At 39.7% G+C, this 21654-nt stretch overlaps 1 long non-coding RNA gene across 2 annotated transcripts in view; it reads left to right on the plus strand.

The window, feature by feature from the left end:
• LOC109477841 overlaps window positions 1-20823 on the plus strand; it is a 25020-nt gene extending 4197 nt beyond the window's left edge. The window contains exons 4-5 of one of the 2 annotated variants that reach the window (XR_002140695.1): window positions 16542-16668; window positions 20280-20823. This is a non-coding gene — a long non-coding RNA (uncharacterized LOC109477841). The remainder of the gene's footprint in view (window positions 1-16541; window positions 16669-20279) is intronic. The other variant, XR_002140696.1, reaches the window with a different exon arrangement.
• Window positions 20824-21654: the final 831 nt, after the last annotated feature.

Below are 21654 nucleotides of genomic sequence, written 5' to 3' on the forward strand. Positions count from 1 at the left end.
CGTCCCATGCAAAACAAACCAAGACAATTTGCAGTACTATTTTTGCTGGTGAAATGTGCAATTCTTTCTATTACGCAACTTGCTGCGGAGCGGTGTGTTACCCTCCCATGGTCAGTGAGATCCACCCGCCACCAAACAACATGGCGGCACAATGTCTCCGGGATTTTGTTGAGTGAATAGGGCTCGGTTTTCGGGAATGGTTGGCGTTCTACCGACGGGTTGATCGGCGACCGCTGGAAAGTTACAAGTTTTGGCTCGTCGATCAACGGGGCGTGAACACCACCCTGCACTGGTGGCGTTTATTGCGGGAAGTTCACACATCCATGCCAAGCGCTCCTAAGTGTTTTTTGATAGCCCTTTTAACTCGCCGATTGGAAGCAGTCTTGTTGGAGCGCGGAAACCTTCTCTCCGTGGCAAAAGTCCCTCGGCAGCAAATCGTCCCTCGCGGCGGCATATTACTAGCGTCGCTCAGAGAAAAAATTACGCCCACGCCCAACAAGACTGCGAAGGAGGCTAATTCTACCTGCAGTTTGTCAGAAAACATCAAAAGCAACAGACTTTTTGATACTCCTTTTTGTCAGTATGGCAGTATTTTCTTTAATTTTTGTGGGCCGATCGAGTTTTTTTAAGCTCACTGAAGTCTAATCTCCCACTGGTCATGACAGAGAAGACAGATGTTATGTACTGTATTTACAGGTTCATTGTACCTGGGAAATTCCCCTAGCTTTTTCCAACCAGTACAATGAACAGTAAACCACAGCTCAATGTCCCATCCTAAGGACTGCAACCCTTTCCAGTAGCGTGCATGTCAGATGAGTGACAACAGCTGGGATTCAAACCCCCAACCTAGCATGTTCCAGGGGCAGGGTCGATAACCACTGGACTACACATGCTACATTTTCACATTTTCTTAATTCCACATCACAGTGAGAAAACTGTCCTACTGGTATTTTTAGTATTTGTATAATTGCAATATTATATAGCTGGCAAACTGCCCTTTAGCATAACAGCTTCTAGCAAAGACGTGATACTAGAATTATATGTCCCTGCTTTTGGCAATGTTTACAACTTGAAAGGACACTTAACTCCATTTTTGAGAACTGTCCTTCTCAGAAAACTTGCCAGGGGCTTTTAAAAGGTTCTTACAAGGTTGAATATACTCTTCAAAAAAGGTGTCACTTTCTGACATTTGAGTAAGGGAAAGAACACAGGGTTTGCATGCAGGTTTTCAAGACTTCAATTAGACATGTCCTTGGTGCTGATAACCGGTCAACCACCTGTTATAACTGGTTATTCAATGATACATGCATGTAACCGAATAAGGAAGAAAGGAACTGAAATTATAATGTCGACGAGACAACCTTTGTTGTTCTCTGGACTTTGTAGTCTGTTTTTGGCAACTTCGTTTGAGTCGTGCTCTTGTTAATTAGAGTTTCAAACGATATCTGTATGTGGCATCCGGAGCTAATACAGTTACTGAATAGTACTGAATAATGAGTTATCCCCCATGTGGTTTTGAGACTTAATTTTCGGCAGATAGAAAGCTTTTCTCTCGCTATCAGGGCTTTTCTTCCTTCTGGTATAAATTTATATTGAATTTAGGATTGTAGATTGAGGAATCTTGAATCCTGTGGTGTCCCTTTTGATGCAGAAATGATGTGTTTATTAGTTGTTTCTTTTGCTTTAAGTACTGCGTCTATTCAATTTCCCGTAATAATGAATCCGGAAAGTGAGGGGGTGTTTTAACGCAAACGCTGACCTTCAACATCCGAGAGTTCTTTGTATAAGTGTATTAGGTAAGTGTATATATCCTGTAGAATGTCAATGACCCCTTCAAGTATCAGAGGAAGATTTTATCAAAACCCAATTGAGTTGTGTAAAAAAATTTGTTCTTTTTTAACACTATCATAGAGTGGAACTCACCTGTCATCAAGTACAGTAGGGGCATCATCACTGAATAGCTTTAAGCAATGGTTACAGTTAGATGTGCAAAGGTTAGGTCATTCAGTGTGATGTAATCAGTAGCAGCCGCAACGCGTGCCTGCGAATCTGGTTTATAAGGCTAAATAATACTGTCCATACTGACTCTCCTATGACAAAGTGTTGTTCCAGACCAGAACCTAAGAATCATGATACACGTACTTACAATTTTTATATGAAATACAGAATATTTGAAATGGTGCGAGGAGCTTCATGGAGTTTCATGCTATAAATATGTACCAGGTAAAAGGCCTGTACTTTTCTGTTGAGTGCTAAGCACATTGTGCTGTATACAAGTATGACATTTACTTTGTGCAAAGAGGGTCTTACAAAAACACCTCAAGAGATTATCCTCATTGTAACTGTTGCTTTAAGAGTTGTGTGAACGTTATCTAATAGGCATTAGCTGTGCCAGGCACTATTTGTCCCAGGTTGTGAATTGAGCTCATTATTTAGCTTTCTGTGCCGAAATTGCAGACTAAATAGTGAATTTCTTGTGGAAGTCCCACAGAATAGCAGTCATTACAGACGCATTTTCCCGCACTATGTTCCATTTATTGTTTCTAATGACACATTTGTTGCAAAGTTGTTTTCTCTCGGTGACGTGGCAGCTTTTTGCAGCTAAATCCCCAGTAATTCGTTAGTCTGGTCTCATTATGCCGACATTGTGCACGCCAACTCTCTCGAAACAAGTGGCTCCTTTATGATAGTCGGACAGAAATTGAGAGAAAGCCAGGAGTGTTTTCGAACATGATCTAGCAGAAATCCTGCATTGTCACCCAGGATTAAGGAGATAAAAGTGACTGAAAGGGAACACCTGTGCTGCCTTTTGTGTGAATCGTCACAATTGCTGAACAATATCTTCCCTTTCACCCACCCATCTTGGAACAAATTGTGCAGCACCTAAAAACAAGATGATCCCTTTGAGAAGAAAACAATCCTAAGCTTCGTGGAAAAACCATTTCTAGATGGCTTGAAAGCAAGTATTTCCTTAGTATTGTGCAAGGTAACTGTATTGTATCCATGTGAATGGGTGTTATTCCCACCCTCTTATGCTGCACCTTTTTTTACTTCGACATCTGTTTTGCCAGCAACACAAAGACAGGATGAATCCATGTTATCACAAGTACACACGTTCCCACGATTTCTCTCTTTCCCTCCCCAGCGACTGCTCGGTGCTGAATTCGCAGAAACAGATGGCAGACCGCTGTTTCCATGGCAACAGATCAAGGCGCACTCGATGATGTCAAACCGTACGATTTCTCTCGGTTCAACGAACAGTTTTCGGGGACTGATACACGGCTGTATAAAACGTGCCTACATGTACATCACCCTTACACAATGACAGAGAGGTTTCGTCCCTGTGTCTCTGATTGTCCCTCTGCCATTATGCCAGCTGCCTGTAAAGGACATGTTTAACTCAGGGACAGGACAGCGCACCATGGTGACGGACATTCCTCTTCCCGCACACCCGACGCAGATGTCAATCCTTAAAATGGGCCCGGTCGCCATGGTAATGAATGCAGGATGCGGCCTCAATGATACGGCTAGTGTCTCTTCAGGCTGTATTTTTTCAGGTGAACCGTCGTGAATAGGCTGAGATGTGCGGGGCAATGCCACAGACAGGATTTGGGTTTGAAGCTGCACTATAAGGCTTGAGAGGGTCTGTAGTGAAGAGACCACCCGGATGCTAGCAAGACTGCGGGGGTTTGGACGGTGGCTTGCCCCCACTTCTTCTCAATGACACCGACCTGAAAGCGACAGTTGTTTCCCCGACTATTGCATTTTGTCACGGTTCAGGGCAAAGTGCCCCGGCAACAAGAGCAGATTGGATTTTTTTGTCGGAGATGAGGGCCCGCCATAGAAAGAACAGACCTGTGGAAAATGGTTGCTTTGCATATGTCCTATTAACGCTTTTGTCTGCGGGACCCTGCCATTCCTCGAAGTACAATAGCAAGCCCCTTTCCCATTCTTTTCTCCTGTAAATGTGTCTTTGAGTGGTGGGCTCAGCAGTAGCGCAGAACAATGGTCAAAGGACAAAAGGCTAAAGAAACATGCATTTTCCACAAGTAGTGTTAATGACGTAGGGAAAAAAGGCAAATGACAAAGGCGTCGCTGAGGGTCGCCTTGTGTGTAAGGGAGCTGTTCTTAATAATCTATCCCCAGCTGAAGAAAATGGCAGAGCACCCATCACAGGTGGTCGGTACAAGTGAGAGCTAGAGCACAGTTGTGTGTGCAGGTATGTGTGGAAAATGACAACAGCAGTTTATAACAGCATTCTCGGAGACAGTGTTGTCTCTTGTTCTCCCCCCTTCCTCAAACAAGGCAGCCCTCACTACACATATAAACACTTGAATGCAGCGTTTTTCTTTGAGAGAACACCAGCGTACACTATTGATTTGGACGCGGACGGTTGATGCCTTTGTTGTCATTAGATTCCTATGCCCTGTATTGTCCGGCGAATTTTTGCAATTCAATGATGACAATTGTTTGGGACAAAAGCGGGGAAACAGGCAGTGTTTTGCCCCATTCACACACATAGCAGGGGTTCAGCCTCCAGGCCTTCTAACCTTTTACAGTGTTGTAAGAAACAGCTAGTTCAGCTGGCCAGCCACTGCTGTGAGGTGGCCTGCCTTTGTTCCTCACACAAAGCTCCCATATGTCACATACAGGGGCAAACAAACGCAGAGGTTCAAATGGGAGAGTGGCCTTCAGTACAATATCCCCGCACATTTGTCCTTGTCTATGCCCAGGACAAACTGGATGGGTTAAAGCTCCAGAATATTGTTTATTACACTCAATACCATAAAACAACATAATAAAAAGCACCCAAAGTGACTTTAGGGCAGTAAAACTGAATTTTAAAAGTCAACCTTATGTAATTTTTAAATGTAGTAACTTGAATCAATCCTATCCCTTCATACATAAAGCACACTGATGTCTTTGATGGAAAATGGTTGCTTGTTTCGTATTGTAGGCTGGTTCTAACTCTTACTGTTTTGGGGCCATTTCAATTGCTTCAAGTATGAAATGATGACAAAAATGTGCAAAGAAATGGCCGTCAATAATAATCAGACAGATTTCCTGAATACCATATTTTTTGTTACACTGACCTGAAATTGCATCAGATACACTGCCAACATGGGCCTACAAGTTTATAGTTACTGTAGTAAATGCTTTATGATTGTTTGGAAACCATAATTACCATATCTAACTCTTATGTCATGTATTTTGTACATTGTGTGGAAATTTGTGTATAGATTTAGTTGGACTTTACTTAACTGTATCTTTGTTATATGTTTTTTTAGAGCACCCTATTACATTTTGTCTGACCCTTACCTCTTCCCTCATGACCTCAGTACAAAGCAGCCTGCATCCCGTATTAAGCTTCCCATGAATAAAGAATGGTTCAAATAAACAATATCATAATACAAATAAACAATATCATAATACAAGTGTTATTTCAAACAGTGTATTGGAAACTGTAGCCACCTTATGTCATCCTGATGAATATACTTCATTTCATAACTTTGTAATCTTCGATATCAATACAAAGTTGTGTAGAATACAGAAGCCATCAGAACTGTTTATTGTTGATTATTTCTGGAATTTTCATGATTATCCAAAGAATTTTGTATTCATGTACAGAGGTAAACACAGTGTACCCTGGGGCTAGGTAACAATTACCAACCCTTACTGCACTGTTCCAGGAATACCTCTAAACAACCCACTCCAACTGGCCATATATCACCTTTTCTTCCAACCACCTGTTAAGTTTTGGGTAAAGCTGAAAAATTCCTTCAATATAATGTATACTTAGTCTTAGACTAGTAAGTTAGGCAAATTTGCTTTGATGTTTGAACATAGAAATGAACATGAATATAATAGAACATTATATTTTCAAACTATGAAATTTCTTAGGCAAACAGTTACAAAGAATTGAAGGCATTGGCGTCTTGGAATGGACTCCAGTCATAGGTTGAGCTGTGTTGACGGGTAAGAAAATTTATTTTTAACACCACTGAATCAATCCAAAAATGTTGAAATATGTTGCAATAGATATGCATTAGATACAAACTCATTGATTAAAATGAGACTCAAGCATGGCAGCACTTGATGTTCCGAGCTTTCAGTTAAAAGCGGAGGCAAAATGACACAATCGATCTCAGCAACTGGCCTCATTTTTGTCCAAGTGTTCCAGAAATGGTAACTCCACATACCCCTCACAGCAGAAAGTCACTTGATTTTCCTCCCCTAGTTCAGAGGAACCTTGTTTGAACTTCTGGTCCTTTAATATACAAGCCAGCACACAATTAGAAGGTGCTCAGTTCCTTGATTATCCTCTCTGCCAGCGTCATTACACCCTTCTATTAATTTACACTGAAGCAAAGCCCTAAGAAGTTATTTGTAATTTGAGCACTCAGCACAAACATGTACGGAGGACAGAAGATGATATCCGCCGCCGCTCATCGTCCATATTTATTCGTCTTGTTACAGGGAAATCCAATTATGTTCTCCGAGTGTTGAACAGCGGTAAAAGGGAATTAGATAATCAGGGACGTTTGTTGGTGCCGATCTCGTTGTAATTTGCGCGGGGCGCGCATTTTGGGTGGAAAAAAGGAACGGCGAGAGAGTCCCCTAACTAAAACGGGCCAATCCAATTAGTCTATAGTGGCGAGTATTAAATGCTGCTCTGAAAGCAATCAATGGCCAGTTTTGGTCGGTGTGCCTTTCCAGCGGAGTGAATAGATTGGCGTTTCATCACTTGGTGGTTTGGGACGACTTGATTAATTAAATGGTTGGGAGTGAGTGGAGGAACCATGGGTGATGAATTGATGTGTGGATAGCTTTCACATGTGGTCATTAAGGCTGCATCGCTAAATTTGCTCCGACGAATTGCATGAAAAGAGATTGAAAAGTATCGCTTTTATCTGGCCCTCTTTGAACACTTTTTGCAGATTGAAACTGTGGTAACCCATATACATGGACAGTCCAATCTTACATTGATGATTTCTGTGTCCGTCCCTTTCTGCTTTTGAATAAGGTATAAAAAAAGTAGAATAAACGTCTACAAAATATTGTAGGGCATATCATAAACTATTTGGTAGCTGTTAACGTAAAGTTGGTACCATTTTAGTTTTATAATGTAGCGTCTAGACTCAAGGAAAAGTCAATGACATTATGAAAGGGTGTGGAAATTATGTTTGCCATAAAACTATAATATCACCAAATCCAGTATGATGGGAACATGTGATGATCTTCTATGTCATCTCATATTTCCAATATGAATACTATGCAAAGTTATGATGTTGGCTGGGCAACAGTTTTGCGGCATATTCTACTATTTTAAGAATAACAAATAAATTTAAGAATGTGACAATGAGATTTATAAAAATTGGTCAAGTTTCCAGCATTCTTTTCAAACAAGTTCTGATGGTTAACTATTAAGAAATGATTGTTAAAGACACAGTCCCAAAGAAATTGAATTAAGCATTTGCTATATGGCGAAAAAATACTTAAATTGGTTTGCAAAAGACACTTTTTGAATTACTATTAAGAAATGTAGCATTGTAATACGACCTGTCTCACAACACAACTCCTGTATACAATTAATAGAATGGCCCATTAATCATTTCTAAATTAATTGACACTGATGAGTAATTGTCCAATAAGTGAAGGTTGATGACAGTTTTGTCCTCTCCAGAGATGTAGCGATGCTCCCAACAGGGAAATATAATTGATTCATACAAATTACATGTAATTAAATGCAACATACCCAGTCCAGCTGTGTTAAGGGCACAGTTGTTGCTTGGAGGTGTGTTGTTGTCCTTTATATTTGACTTGTTAAATGGGAGCTGAAACCACACATTAATTTGTTGGTTGTCTGATTTTTTTCAGCAAAAATATGAAGGGCCAGGGCGAAAAAAAAAATTTGAACCGATTCAATCAAACCTGTAACTGCATTGATAGATGGGAAAACTAACGACTTTAAATGTTTGGACAAAAGCTGATTCAGAACCTGTGAATTGTTTTTTTCGGGGGGGGGGAGGTATGTGTGTTTTGCATTAGTCATTCTGTTGTTAGGCCACACCAATTTAATTTGTTGGTTCTCGGATTCGTCTCTTAGTTTTTTCTGATTTGCAAAAAAAAAAAATAATTTGATTCTGGTCCTGAATCAACTGAAAAATGCTCATGTTTTGCCCCCCCAACAGTTTAGGAGAGTCCTTTTCTCCTAGTTGTTACAGTTTTCCCATCTATCATTGCAGTGGTTTGATTAAAAGTTCAAAATTCTATGTTTAAATTTTAACCCAGCCTTTTGTGTTGACTTCATGGCTCATTTTGTAGCATTTAAGCCTATAATAGGATGCCTAGACCTGTTTTTATTTTTTATTTTTTTTCGCCCTGTCGCTTCATATTTTTTCTGAAAAAAATCCGAGAACCAACAAATTAAATTGGTGTGGCCTTAAATATAATAAAATAATGAAGCAGTTGAATCCAAGAACCAATTGATTAACTTGGTGTGGCCCAATCTTAAAATTGAAAGGCACACTATACTATACTGAATATACCCCAGACTTGCTTGTTTTATATCAGTCATTAAATTTGTATTTCAAGGTTCTCCTATTTGTGCTATAGTTTTAAGTTAAGCTTCTTTGTTTACTACATATTTTAACCCCCTACTTGCTACCTTTAATACTCCTGACATGCATGACAACTTGGGCTCCAAAAGGCTGCCTTGACAAAAAAGTTCAATTTTATTTGAAGTTTATTAAAGTTTACAGTAGTCCTGAAATGTTTGGCCAAATAAACATCTAGGTTGTATAAAAATAGTCTCTTTATTCAGTGACATAAAATCCTGATGAAACTTCATGAAATCAATCAAATTTTGGTTCCATTTGGTATTTGATTCAAACTTTTTGGCTTGAGTTGATAAATGTAGAATCAAAAAATTTACCACACTTTCATTTTTTTATAAATTTTTAAAGCAATTCAGAATCCTCTAATATTGAATATGATATAGCATTATGATATAAGTATCTGAGTTACTTTGAGGTAATATTCAATTTGTTATTTCCCTTTTTACACCCTGTGTATTTTTCTGCTCATTTTTGCAACTCTTTATTTTCTTCCTACCAGTACATAGTATCAGAAAATGAAGTTTTCAATGGCTCACAGTACTTGGTTATGACATTAACTATGACATAAAAGCTTTGCTACTTTTTCCCAGTGTAGTATTTATTGTCCCGTCCATGTATCCCCGTGAAAGTAGACCTGTAATATATTGTCAGGTCCCACTCACACGGGTGGTCGGTTCACTAATCGTACCAACCGTGTTTTGTACTCCCACAAGCACGATTTTATCCCCGATGTAATTTGTACCTAACTGTTGGCTGAGGCCAGTAATACCGCCATGATTTGGTGGTTGAATGATTGCGAGATGACATGCGTTGTGGGGAGATTCATCAGCGCGGTGCCGACCCGCGTGACCGCTGGAGCTGTTAAGTGCTGCACGCTTTATTAACGCCGTGTTACACTTGAAAATTAAATAAACTCTGGACCATTGGGAAATTACAGGTCTCCGACGGGGGGAGTTGTGAGGAAATTACCGAACGATCGCCGGGATTTCTGGTGGAAGGAAAGAGAGAAAAAACGGCGAGACACCCGGTGTCAAACACGGCACCCCTGCGCAAGGATTGGCCACAATTATGAATTCTTCTAAACAGTATCTCGGGTTATGACCGGTTTTTATCTCCTGAAGTGGATCAGGTAATTACGGATTTGTGCTCGTCCATAAATGGATTTGGGCTTTTATCCACCCGGAATGAATAATAGCCGCTCTTTCAGGTAAAGTCTTTTTTGTCCGCGGCTGAAAAACATAATACAGGGTTAAGATATGGATAGGAGACAAGGTACTCAACACCTCACTTACCACAATAAAAGCTGGCTGTGGGTTTTTAGATTGGTTTGTTGAGGGTTTCGTGACCCTGTCACTTAGAGCTGTGCAAAGGGTGTGACCTCTCTCTTCCTATAGACGTAGAGGTTCTCACATTTGGCCTGCCTATAGTGCAGGAAATACATGTTTTTCTCCTCCTTCCTGTAAATGTTAGTCTTATCGTAATCCCCAATCTCCCGTGAGGGAGTAAATTGCAAATTCGGTGAGTATTTCGAGCATCATCATCGACTGGTACATTCAGTGTACCGGTTGTTTGGGAATCAAACTTTTATGATATGAAGACATACCAATCAAAATATATTGTTGGGTCACAGCAATAAAACATTTTAAACATGGTTTTTGAGGAAACCATTTTTCAAGCAGATTCATCTCAAGGTTTTTTGAGCCTAGAGTGGAAAAGCAACATCTTAGTATACAATATTTTTTTAATACTAAATTGATGGAAAAGATTGTCACTGTGACTTTCAACTGACTTTACTTTCTCAGATTACAGTCAACATAGCTTATAAATAACTTCAAATGCCAGTAATCTTTTCTGAAAAGTTTTGCCAGGACAAAATTTTGCGTCAAAAAGAAGATAACTTTTAAGTCAAGGAAGGTTAGACATCCAAGTAGAATGTCTATTCAACCTCCTTAGTTCTACTAGAACATTATTACATAGTACAGAATGTACTTAAATTTAAATCTACATTAAATTTAAAATAAGAATATATCCGGTTTTATGTTCTAAGTAAAGATTGGATACATTATAATTCTCACAAGGAGGTTGAAGAAATATGGAATATTTTTAACCTTGATTGTACATAGATTTCTGCATTGAAGTTCTAGTCCATACAGAGGTCAGAGCAACATAACTGTGGTCTACCACAGCCATGACTTTGACTCACTGAACTGGTAACAAAGTTTTCTATATATATATGTAATTTCCCATTTCGCTTGTTCGCGTGCCCTTGAAGAAGACATGGTTGTCACCTGAAAGCCCGAACCAGGCGCGGTTGAATCGCCTGCCAACAATGTTAATTGTCACGCCACACAATCATATTCTCGTTGCAAACACATCGCAAATTGATTGGAGAAAATTAAACCTGCACCAAACCAATTGGTGGGGGTGTCCAACCCTAATCCAATTGTAGGGACCAGTTTTATATTGATTCCTGATTAAAGCCGAGCTAAATTGGGCTTCAAGTCTAACTTCCTCAGCCTCGGAAGAATTGAAGGGCCTTATATACAGGCCTTGTCAACATTTAATTTCATCTGTTGTGCTTTGATGATCATGCTGAAAAACCATTAGGGTGAAATACAGCAATTCCCGGCGGGGCGGCGGTCGGTTTGAGAGCATCGTTGTGATGAGCCGGCGTGGAAATGAAACGGGGAACCGATAACGCGCTGATGAAAAGTGCGTCGACAATGTCTGATTGAATGGTGCTTTGATTTTCGTTTAATTTTCAATTGCTGTGATTATGTGGCGAGTGCCGCGGATAGCGCGGCGATGGGGGGGGCAGCACGACACGACCTCTGCAAACCAATCACAAGGACGCGGGCGCTTGCCGCGGAGAGCGAAGAAAAAAAAGCCAGCAAGTTGTGTGGTCCAATCATTCAGGGCTTGTCAGGGTTAACCAGGGATTTGGCCTACACGCTCCAACAACTTGTACAAATTGTATCTCTTTCAAACGCTCCATCCAATAAGTTGGCATCAGCCTTCTTGGCTCCGACATGCGTACATGCATGTCAAGTATTCCCGCTTCATACATAAATCATTGTTCAGCCCATAGTCAACGTTTCCTTTTTCTCTTCTCAAGTAGGAGACGCGCTTTGTCGCACGCTTGCCCGGGATCTTCCCGTCCACGCCCCGCGCACAACAGAGCCATTGAGTCCCAGCCTAGACCTACAGACAAGCATTAGGTCATGCATTTATTCTGTCCTGACATCTCTTCAATGACATTCCCCACCTAATTGTACCTATTTGTGTTTTCTCTTTTGTGCCAATTACGGCTGCAATCGGGGAAAATCACGCCCTTTGTAATAATCTAAATGCTGACATAATCATTTGCTGTACTGACACACTCCTCGGATATGTGGTTAGGTAATGACATTACGCCTTGTTCTCCACTAGGTGCCCTTCCTGTCTCAGACTTCATTTTGGATCGTGAGTACAGGAACACAAATTGATAACTTGATTACGGCGATGTGTAAATTCCTTAGGGCAAACCCCCTGCTCCCTTGCCAATCTGTTCTGTGTGCATAAAATGCCTCGGCGGGTATCAAAATCATTCAGAGGTACCTTATGCACTTAGTAGAGCATTTTGAAAGTTAAATAAGGAGAGTTTAGGATTAATCTTTTGCAAAGCTGCTTAAGTTGTTGTTTGCATTGTGCCACAGGGTGGAACAAAATACTGTATGAAATTGATATTGAGTCGATAAGCCTCCTACTGCTTAAGAACTGTGATCTTTATCCTTAACTTTCTGAACTTTCCTTACAGTAAAATTATTTTGACTGGATGGATACATGAGTTCTGATTCTACAAAGTGAGAGAAGAATATTCCAGTTTTAGAAAGAGAGGTTTTGCGCCAGTGAGACAAATCTGTTTGAATTTTCATGGCATAAACTATCTTCTCTACCGTTAATACGTTAAGGTTGAAGTATCACGGTTCTTTGTATTAGATTTATGTACATATGTGATGTGTTAAATTCAAGTTTATAAATAGGTAGGATTAGCAAAGTAATGGGTACAACGTACATAGTGTTTTTTATAAATATAAGGCCACACCAATTTAATTTGTTGGTTCACGGGTTTGCCCGCTTCATTTTTTTCTGATTTGGTGTGTTACGAATAAAGGCAGTTTACTTGTAAACAAACAGCCCTCTCAGATGCCCTGTAGTTTTCATGGTAGAATTTTTTGATATCGCAGACAGCAAGATTAAATATGGTGCTACTAGAAACGTTTTTAAATCGTTTTTTGATAGACTAAAAGTGAAACAAAAAGAGTTGTGCGTCCAGGTCATATTGCAGATGCAGATGATTTTGGGATGTTACCTGCATCAGTGCAGGTATGCAGAAAAAACTACTATGAACCACTTTATCTTCACAGTCTGAGAAAAATGGACTTGTTTGCAGAACTGTACATTCATGGTGGAGGCAGGTGTAGCAAAAAGAAAGCAAAGTATTTATTTACATTAATGATATGTACAGTAGTGACCGTGAAAATGTTGAATATAAAAATACCACAAAAAAATTGTGATTTCCAGTATTCCAAACCCACTGTTCTTCTGTAGTTCCATATCTGGCCTTTACTATGTACATATGCAGCTCGCTCTCTGTCAATCCTCACTGGAGATCCTATAATGTTGTCATAACCCCCGATCTATGACATGTCTGTGTAGAGATGTTATTCCAGGGATTACAGTAAGTATGTATAAAGGGCTCTTTTCTCCCCACAGTTAGTCCGAGTGGTCACGCCCTGGATCAGACTGAATGGGGGATTTGTGACCAGAGCGTAGACCAGGTAGAGAAAACCTGGCTGTACTGTACATCTCAGGGTCAGGAGGGTTAAGCCATACTTATGTCCCTGACACCTCTGTCAATAAACAAGACTGGATTCTTCCTGACAGGAGGGCTTATCCAGTTAGGGATTGTCCATTTTTCACTCCAGGGGAATGATATTTAGAAATTAATTCTTATTCAAACACATTCATATATATTACATGGTCAGACAGGAGTTTCAATCCCTCCTGCTATAAAATTGCAACATGATGTAACCCAACACTAGTTACCATGGTGATAACTGTCTGGTTTAGGTCCTTGACCTGTTTGGTTTGGAGAAGAAGAAGAGGAAACAGAGCAAAAACAATATGTTTTCCTTCAGTAAACATAAAAAAGGTATAAGGCAGTACTCCTAAATTGAGGAGAAGCTTGATGTTTTAAATTTACAAGTAGCCAGTGGTAGTGCAATGCAGCTTTCTCACGGCTAGAATTTTCAGCTAAAGTATGCAGGTGGGACATGAAGCTGTCTAGAGGTATTTGAGGAGAGCTGTACTTCGAGCATGTTAAAGAACCCACCACACTTATTGGAAAGAGTAGGGGTCCTTCCCAGTGTGAATGAATGAGTTGAGTGGTTGAGTGATTCAAACCTTACAGTCTGGTCTCTGGGTTGACATCTTGAAAAGGTGATAGTCACCTGCTATGTCAAATGCCTCGCCAAAAGTGATTAATCTTACTACCTATAGTAAATAAAAAAATATCACCATAACTGCTAATATAGATAGCAAGTGTATTTGTTTTTTCCTCCCTTGTCATTTTTCTTCTTCATAATTATTTAATAACATTGGGTCCACCAAATATTTCTATTTGAAAATGTACAAGGATATAACTTGTAAGTTTTTAGAATTATTCATTGTGTTAAACTTTCTTAAAAAACTGTTTCCCCCATGTTTCCATTCCAACTCGTTACATAGTTATAACCAAGCTACAAACGACATTTTTCACGTCATCCCTATAATAAAATCCTGCTAGCATAATAATGCCTGTATAGAGTCTTTTATTCAACGATATTGAATAAGTTTTTGTTGGAAAATCCTTTTGTCCCACAAATTTTTTTGTTCAAGAATCACATTGTGTTGCGGACTGAATGGGTAATGGTCTGTAATAGAAATTGTATACATGTTTATCCACATAAAGACCACACGGCTTTGCCTAAAAAGGCCTTTTGCGTATTTTTGTGGCAGCGCTATCTCCGCCATACAGACTACCTCCTATGAGAGGACGCTGTAGTTATTGTTGGAGCTGTCAATCACTACCTGCTTGATATTAAACTTGCATTGTAGGGGGCTTATGCAATTTTTCATATCTTTCAATGCTCGGTCTGATAACTGAATGACGCTATATATTTTCCTCTGCAGTTGGGTTGAGAGAACAACAGCACCCTTCAAGCTAAACACCTGTCAAATGTCTGTTATTTATAGAGAATCTCGCTCTTTTGTTGCTTTGTGTAGGTATGGAATTTTAGAGACCATATATGTCACGTTTCAGGGTTGTAAATTAAAAATGATGTTTTTCTCCTTTGTGGTTATACATCAGCTAATGTCGTTGGTATTGTTCCCTTTGAAATATTTACTGCATATAGATTTCTTTATATATGATTTATTTCTTACTTCCAAAAATGGTACGAGTGTATTATAGAATAGAAGACATAATTGTAAGTTAAAGTGTTAGTTTAGGAATGACAACTCTATGAGACCTTAAATAAACAGAGTAGGCAAAATTCTTTTTGGATTAGAATAATCAGGCCAAGCTTAAACAGCAAGGTATACACATAGAGAAAGGAACAAATGGTAATAAACATATTATTGATATTACCCTTACAATAGGAGCTACAATCTTTGCATATTATTTTTAAAAATCATTAACGTAACTCTAAGTGCATATACATGTAGTGGCACCTGCAAAGTTATAGACTTATACGATAATATCAGTCAATTTGAAATCTAACTTTACCGATTGTCTAATATTTTGAGGTCTGTCATTTTTCATACATTCAACATTTTCACATGAAAAATGTGAAGACATATTTATTGAACTTGCACGTTGACTGCTGACATCTGAGTTGAGGTGGGTATTTCCAAACCAGGAAATTAAAGTCCTTTGAATAGTCATCTTTTTCAGGTGAAATCCCGATAACAACAGCAACCAAACTTTCAGCACCACATCAATCAACCATGTTCTCACACTGTTTCCATCTCTCTTTCTACATGTAGAACCATGGAACTCCAACCAAAATCGCTATGACCTGTTGCACTTTCTCATCTCCTTTGTGCAGTGCGGTCCAAATAATCTTGACTGTTGACCCACGATCATATCATATTTCTTCTGTTTGTTTGAGAAAGCCAGGAAATATTTCCCCCTTTGAAGCGTCTTTTACAAAGTTCTGCGTGAAGGTATAGAAGAAGTTTCTATAAGATTATAGTAAGTTCATTCGTCATATAGCGCTGCTAGATGGATGTTTCATACACTTTGCCTTTGTTTAGTTGTATATTTTGTTTGGACACGCTTGGTACGAATGTAATTATGATAATTATTGTCTAGTTTCTACCATAGTTTTCCTAACTATCGCTGTCAGTTTCCCACTTTTCCATAATACGTCCGTAGCTGTCTGTAAATCATGCCCATCATAACATATGGACGCTGCCGTGTCTATTAAGATGTGTTAGATATCTTCCTTTCACGTCTCTCACCTTTTATGACTTCCTTTTTTCCAATAAAAATGACCTCGCCTTTGTCCGTCCGACATGAAGAAACAGTTTAGATCTCCCACCGCCGATAAAACGGGTCTGCGTAAGCGCGGGCGCGTCCCGGGTTTATTCAGCCGGACTGGCAGGTGTCTTTGAATGCGGAGTCCATTTCTCGTATCAGAGCGGGTAGTGTGCTGCTGCCTTTGTCAGCGCCTCAGCCCACACAATCCTAACCTATCTCCCAGGCTTCTCCCCTGAAAGACCACACCGCATAAAAGAGATCCTTTATTACTATAGAAGCCCTCTTTGGGCTGCCCTTCGCTCTGCAGTCTGTCAACTCTGAAGATGGATTAACGATATATTTACTCTTTTTTGTTACAGGTGGGATAGGCCTGTCTGTTATCGTGGTCGGTTTTCCAGGAGAAAGGGGGTATCCCGTCCGAAATCTCAAACTTGCTGTGCGCTTGAGCTTCAAGAATCGTCAGCTTTTTTTTTACACGTCTGCCAGGTAATCCCTCTTTCTATACAAAGTTTGGGGCTGATCTTTTTTGCCTTTGTTGCGGCTGGGTTTCATCATTTACTGCGGTTGGTCATGCCTTGGTGATAAGGTGAAAGTGTGCTGGACTGACTTTCACTTTCGTAACATCTCCCACGGCGACGGCATGATTGACAGGTTGGTCAGCCGGATTAGACAAACTTTTTGTCCAGTTCGATGATGTCGTTCAGGTGTTACAGTATATGTCTGGAAATCTAACTTCAAGTTCAACATCAAAATTGTGTTTGGCTGTATTGATATAAATCTCATGGAGCAATGAAATATAGTCACAAACAATATCAGAGCTTGAAATATTGGATATATGCAGGTTAGTTTCTACATTAAAATTGGAGTTGTGCAGGTATTTCTGATGTCTACCTGCACCTAACCTGCACTGGTCCATGTACTGGGTATATGCAGGTTAGTGCAGGTAAAATTGGAGCTGTGCAGGTATTTCTGCTGGCCTTGTTACACTTGGTTAGGCCACACTGACATAATTTTAGGAAGACCTCCAAACTAGTGCGCACTGGCGAATAATAAAAAAATTCCTGACAAAAATATGCTGCTAAACCACAGGAATACAAAGCTGGTATTGTGAATTTGCGGAAGTAGTAGTAGTATACTTGACTATTTTTACGACAAGACGGCATATGCTACCCTTTTGCAGCATTTATGAGACGGCACTGTACTGAGTTCTTGAGTTCTGTGGAGCTTGGGCAGCCTGGGTGCCATCCTCCGTTGTTACCGCCGGCTTCCTACTGTTGCTAGCTACCATGGACTACGGAGGATGGCACCCAGGCCAGAGCCTCAGAGGAAGTAATTTTTTGGGGGGACAGGCAAAAATCAATGTGTGCATGGATGTCATGCATAAATTAAATCAATGTGGCCTTATGGAGTGTCCACTGACATAACCAACCCTGTTATAATGCCACAGCTGTTACAGACACCCCAACAGTCCATCAGTACAGCCAACAAAGTCATGACCCTGACTTTGATGGGTGTTATTGTTTACTTAGGCTACATCGATTTGATTTGTTGGTTCTTGGATTTTTTAAGGAAAAATATGAAGTAACACTGCAATAAAAAAAAACAGGAAATATGCATCCTATGCTGACCTCAAAGATTGCATACTGGGCTAGTTTGTAATCCAAACAATGAATTTTGAAATTAAATCAAACTGCATTGATTGCATGGAAAAGCTAGGTCTAATATCTAGGAAGACAAGGACTTTTGTCAACTGTCAAGGCCAAAATATGAGCATTTTGGAGTTGATTGAGAACCTGAATTTTTTTTTTTTTGTAAATAAAAAAAAAGAAAGAGAGCTAATCCAAGAACCGATTCATTAGATTGGTGTGGCCTATGCAAAAAAGAAATGTACGTCAACTGTATACTGTAAATTCATTATTTTCTTTTCGTGGGCACTTAATTGGCAGCTAAGGGGTGCCTTTCCAGAAACTTCTACCTGGAAACCAAGTTGCTTCAATGTAAGCGGCTTCCTCTTTCACAAATCACGTTTCACACTCTTATGTTGTATTTCAAAGAAATTGAAGGGGCGTTCTTTTCTGTACAGCCGTCATTAACAGCATTTCGTGTACGTAAACGGTTTCGTGACATTTGTGCTGACGCACGCTCAACAGTTTCCTCAGGCTTTCAGACGTTAATGAGCAAAAAATACAAAGCTGTTCTTTTTTTCTATCTTCGAGGCTCATATTACTGACTTGACCTGATTTTATTGAAATTTGTGTTGCGCAACACCACTTTTCCTCTTTTGCATAAATTATGGTTATGATCATTAACTGTTTACAATTTACTATCAAATGTCCCTAGTAGTTTGATGAAACCATGTATGTACACAAATCACCAGAACAATCACAAAACAAACCTGTATCAGCTGTATAAAAGTTTGTGATGATGCAATATACATGTATGTTGCAAAAATGCTTCAGTAGGATGAGGGTTAAATATAACCTTCTTATAAGAAAGCAGGTCACTGTCTTAAACTTGGGGACACTTCACTCCACGCCTGCCATGGTTCCTGTTCACCTGTTCAGCCTACTTGACACCTTGTCTTCTGCGGAATTGTCGGAATCTCGCCAGCCTCTTGTCCGGCAACATACCGTGGGAGGGGGCCAGGTAAACAAGCCATTCAGGGGTGCATGGGTGACAGAACACCTCACCGTCTCACCTACAGTACTGTTAACTCCCATGGAGTACATGTGTGTGAAATATGCAAGGTCTGGTCCTGTTATAAGAGGTAACATACTCATAGACTCACACACGTTCACACTTGAGCTAAGAAAAATGATTCGGATTATTCGTCGAATTGTTTCAAAATTCATCAACCTGATAGATTTTCTGCAAAACGATCAGAGAATAAACTACCTCCGGGAGGTAGTTCAAGATATTTGCAGCAGATTCGAATCGGCCGAAACAGCGAGTGTGAACGCAAAGTCAGACTGAGTAAAAATGTAGATTATTTCTGGATGCTTTGAGTGACATCCATCACTTTTCTTCAGCATTACTGTTGTCAGAACTAGTCAACACTCAGGTATAAGAAGTAGTAGAGTTTGAATTGAATTTAGCATGTCTAACCTCGTTCATTGGAAATTTAATATAACTTTTTGTAACTACTACCGTACTGGTAATAATGAAAGAAAACAAAGGACAGGTGAATAGTGCTTCATTAGAAAAAAAATGAAAACTTAAGATCGCTGAAAATACATCCTGGTGTTATCTTTCAAAGGAAAATGACATCAAACGGAAAATGACATCACCGCTGGCACTTCCTCTTCCTTGTAACCTACACCCTTCGCACACACAATAGCCAAGTCACATCCCAACTAAATATGGCTACGTTTCGGCCGAATCCGACCCCGTTCGTAGCCGCTTTTTTTGTCCCGCCTTTATCGCGCTTCTAACCTTTTGGGCCAGGGGGTGGGAGAAATTATACAAAGTGAGTTATCCGAAGTCGGGGCCCTAATTACGTTTAAATAACAGGGCAAACATGTTGTGCGTTCTTTGTTTCTGACTGCATCACTCACAAGGTAAGGCCTGCACCATTTAACATGAATGGCCTGGTGACTTCAGGGCCAATTAAGGAGAAAGAGAAGGACCCGTCTGTCTGTTCATCGGGAAGTTGGAACAGATTAGTGTTAAAGGGTAATAAAAGGATGAGGAAACACAATTACCTAGTAGGGTTCCTTTTTGTCTTGTTTGTCAGATAATTATGTTAGAGATGTTGGAGGCTATTGGAGGGAAGAATGGTTGGCTCTTTTTGCTGCTCTGCGCTGAATTCCTCTCGGAATATCTGGACGCAGGCTTTTCTTATGATGACACCTGAGTCAGGCATATGTCAAATTCATTGTACAGTTGTAACTCTTGAGTCAGTATTTTGGCTAACATACATATGTTTCAATCATAACTTCATCAAGATTTTATTAAAAGTTATTAATCATACCCTTTAATACTAATCAAATTCTGTAAAATCTGGTTGTTGTTGCTACAGTTTTTATTCTGTTATGATATGACATGATATGATATGTTAGAACCATTCTAGAACAGACTTCCACATTCCTATATTTCAGGTATAACTGAGTGAAGAATACCATGGCCAAACTGGTCCCTGGAGATACAGGTAGACAAAGGTAAATCATCAAATGCTTCAACATCTACTAAGTGGTAAAAAACTAGTTTCATTGTTCATTGCAATTAGAATTTTCACCAGAAGTTTAAGTCCATATTTTAAAGTCTACTTTGTGTCTTCTTTGTTTAGAACAGTCACACTTCCAGGTTTTGCACACCTGGCAATTGAATGTGAATAGATTTTAGGTCAGGTAAATTTTACCTGTTGATTCAGAGGTTTAATTATCTGGATGTGGCTTAACCAGGTGTTCACCAGATTGAACTGAAGATGTATAGATTATGTCCCAAGAGAGGAAATAAAACCTTTAAGAGTCGTCTCCTCAAAATGTCTTGTATCATGTGATGCCTGCTTGATCATGTGTACAATGTAGTTGTCATTGAACAGTATCTATTTTAAACCAAAGAAAACAATTATTACTTTACAAGAGTGTTTCAAAATATTGTGTAATGGTAAAGTTGATTAAAATTCTATATATTGAGCAAAAGATTGCCAAATTTGTGTATCGAAAATACCCTTACTATACTCAATCTTAGCCTTAGATTAGAACTTTCAACTCTTTTTAACCCCTTTCCTGCTGCACACTACTTTGGGTGCGTTTGACATGGAAACGGTTAAACACAAAAGCAAGCCATAATCTCCAAGCAGATGTTTTGTTGGCTGCAAGAAAGCATCAGATTGGCTTGCATTGAAAAAAAAGAGAGAGATACCAGTACAAAAAAAAAAAAGCCAGAGAAAAACATATTAACATGTCAAAAGTAATCTTAAGCCTAAACCTCTGCTTGGAGAGTAGAGTACTGGAGCCATGTCCTCCACCCTGGGACATACAGCCTGATCTCCCTGTGCCCTGAGACCAGTGGACTGTGTCCCCAAACTTCCATTAGATTACAGAAACACTATATCTTCAGCGCAAATCTAATCACCAACAAATCTCACAGCCTTTCAGCCTCCCCTGAGCAGATAAAACTTTCCTAAGACGACAAAAGCCGGCAATATTAATCTAATTGCTGAGAGAAACAGGACCTTTGTGTGGACTGAATGACCAGATCAGGAAAGATAATGGCATTTCCGAGGGCTATTGTAACCAAATCCCAGTATAAGCCTGTGTTAGCAGGACTGGTGTGCTGTCTGCTATGGTTCGAGAAAATACAGAGCAGCGCAGGAAAGAAGAAAATCCCTGCCGAACAACTGGTGTTGTGGCTGTAAGTCGTGAACGCGGCCTGGAAAAATTGGATAAAGCATCGTCAGTAACTGGGCGTGAGAGCTAGGCTAACTTATTTAGGAACAAAACGTGGTTTTAAAGTGGTTTGAGATTAACA

Source organism: Branchiostoma belcheri, unplaced genomic scaffold (assembly GCF_001625305.1).
Source record: "Branchiostoma belcheri isolate BF01 breed outbred unplaced genomic scaffold, Haploidv18h27 scaffold41, whole genome shotgun sequence".
In the NCBI taxonomy this organism is placed as follows: domain Eukaryota; kingdom Metazoa; phylum Chordata; class Leptocardii; order Amphioxiformes; family Branchiostomatidae; genus Branchiostoma; species Branchiostoma belcheri.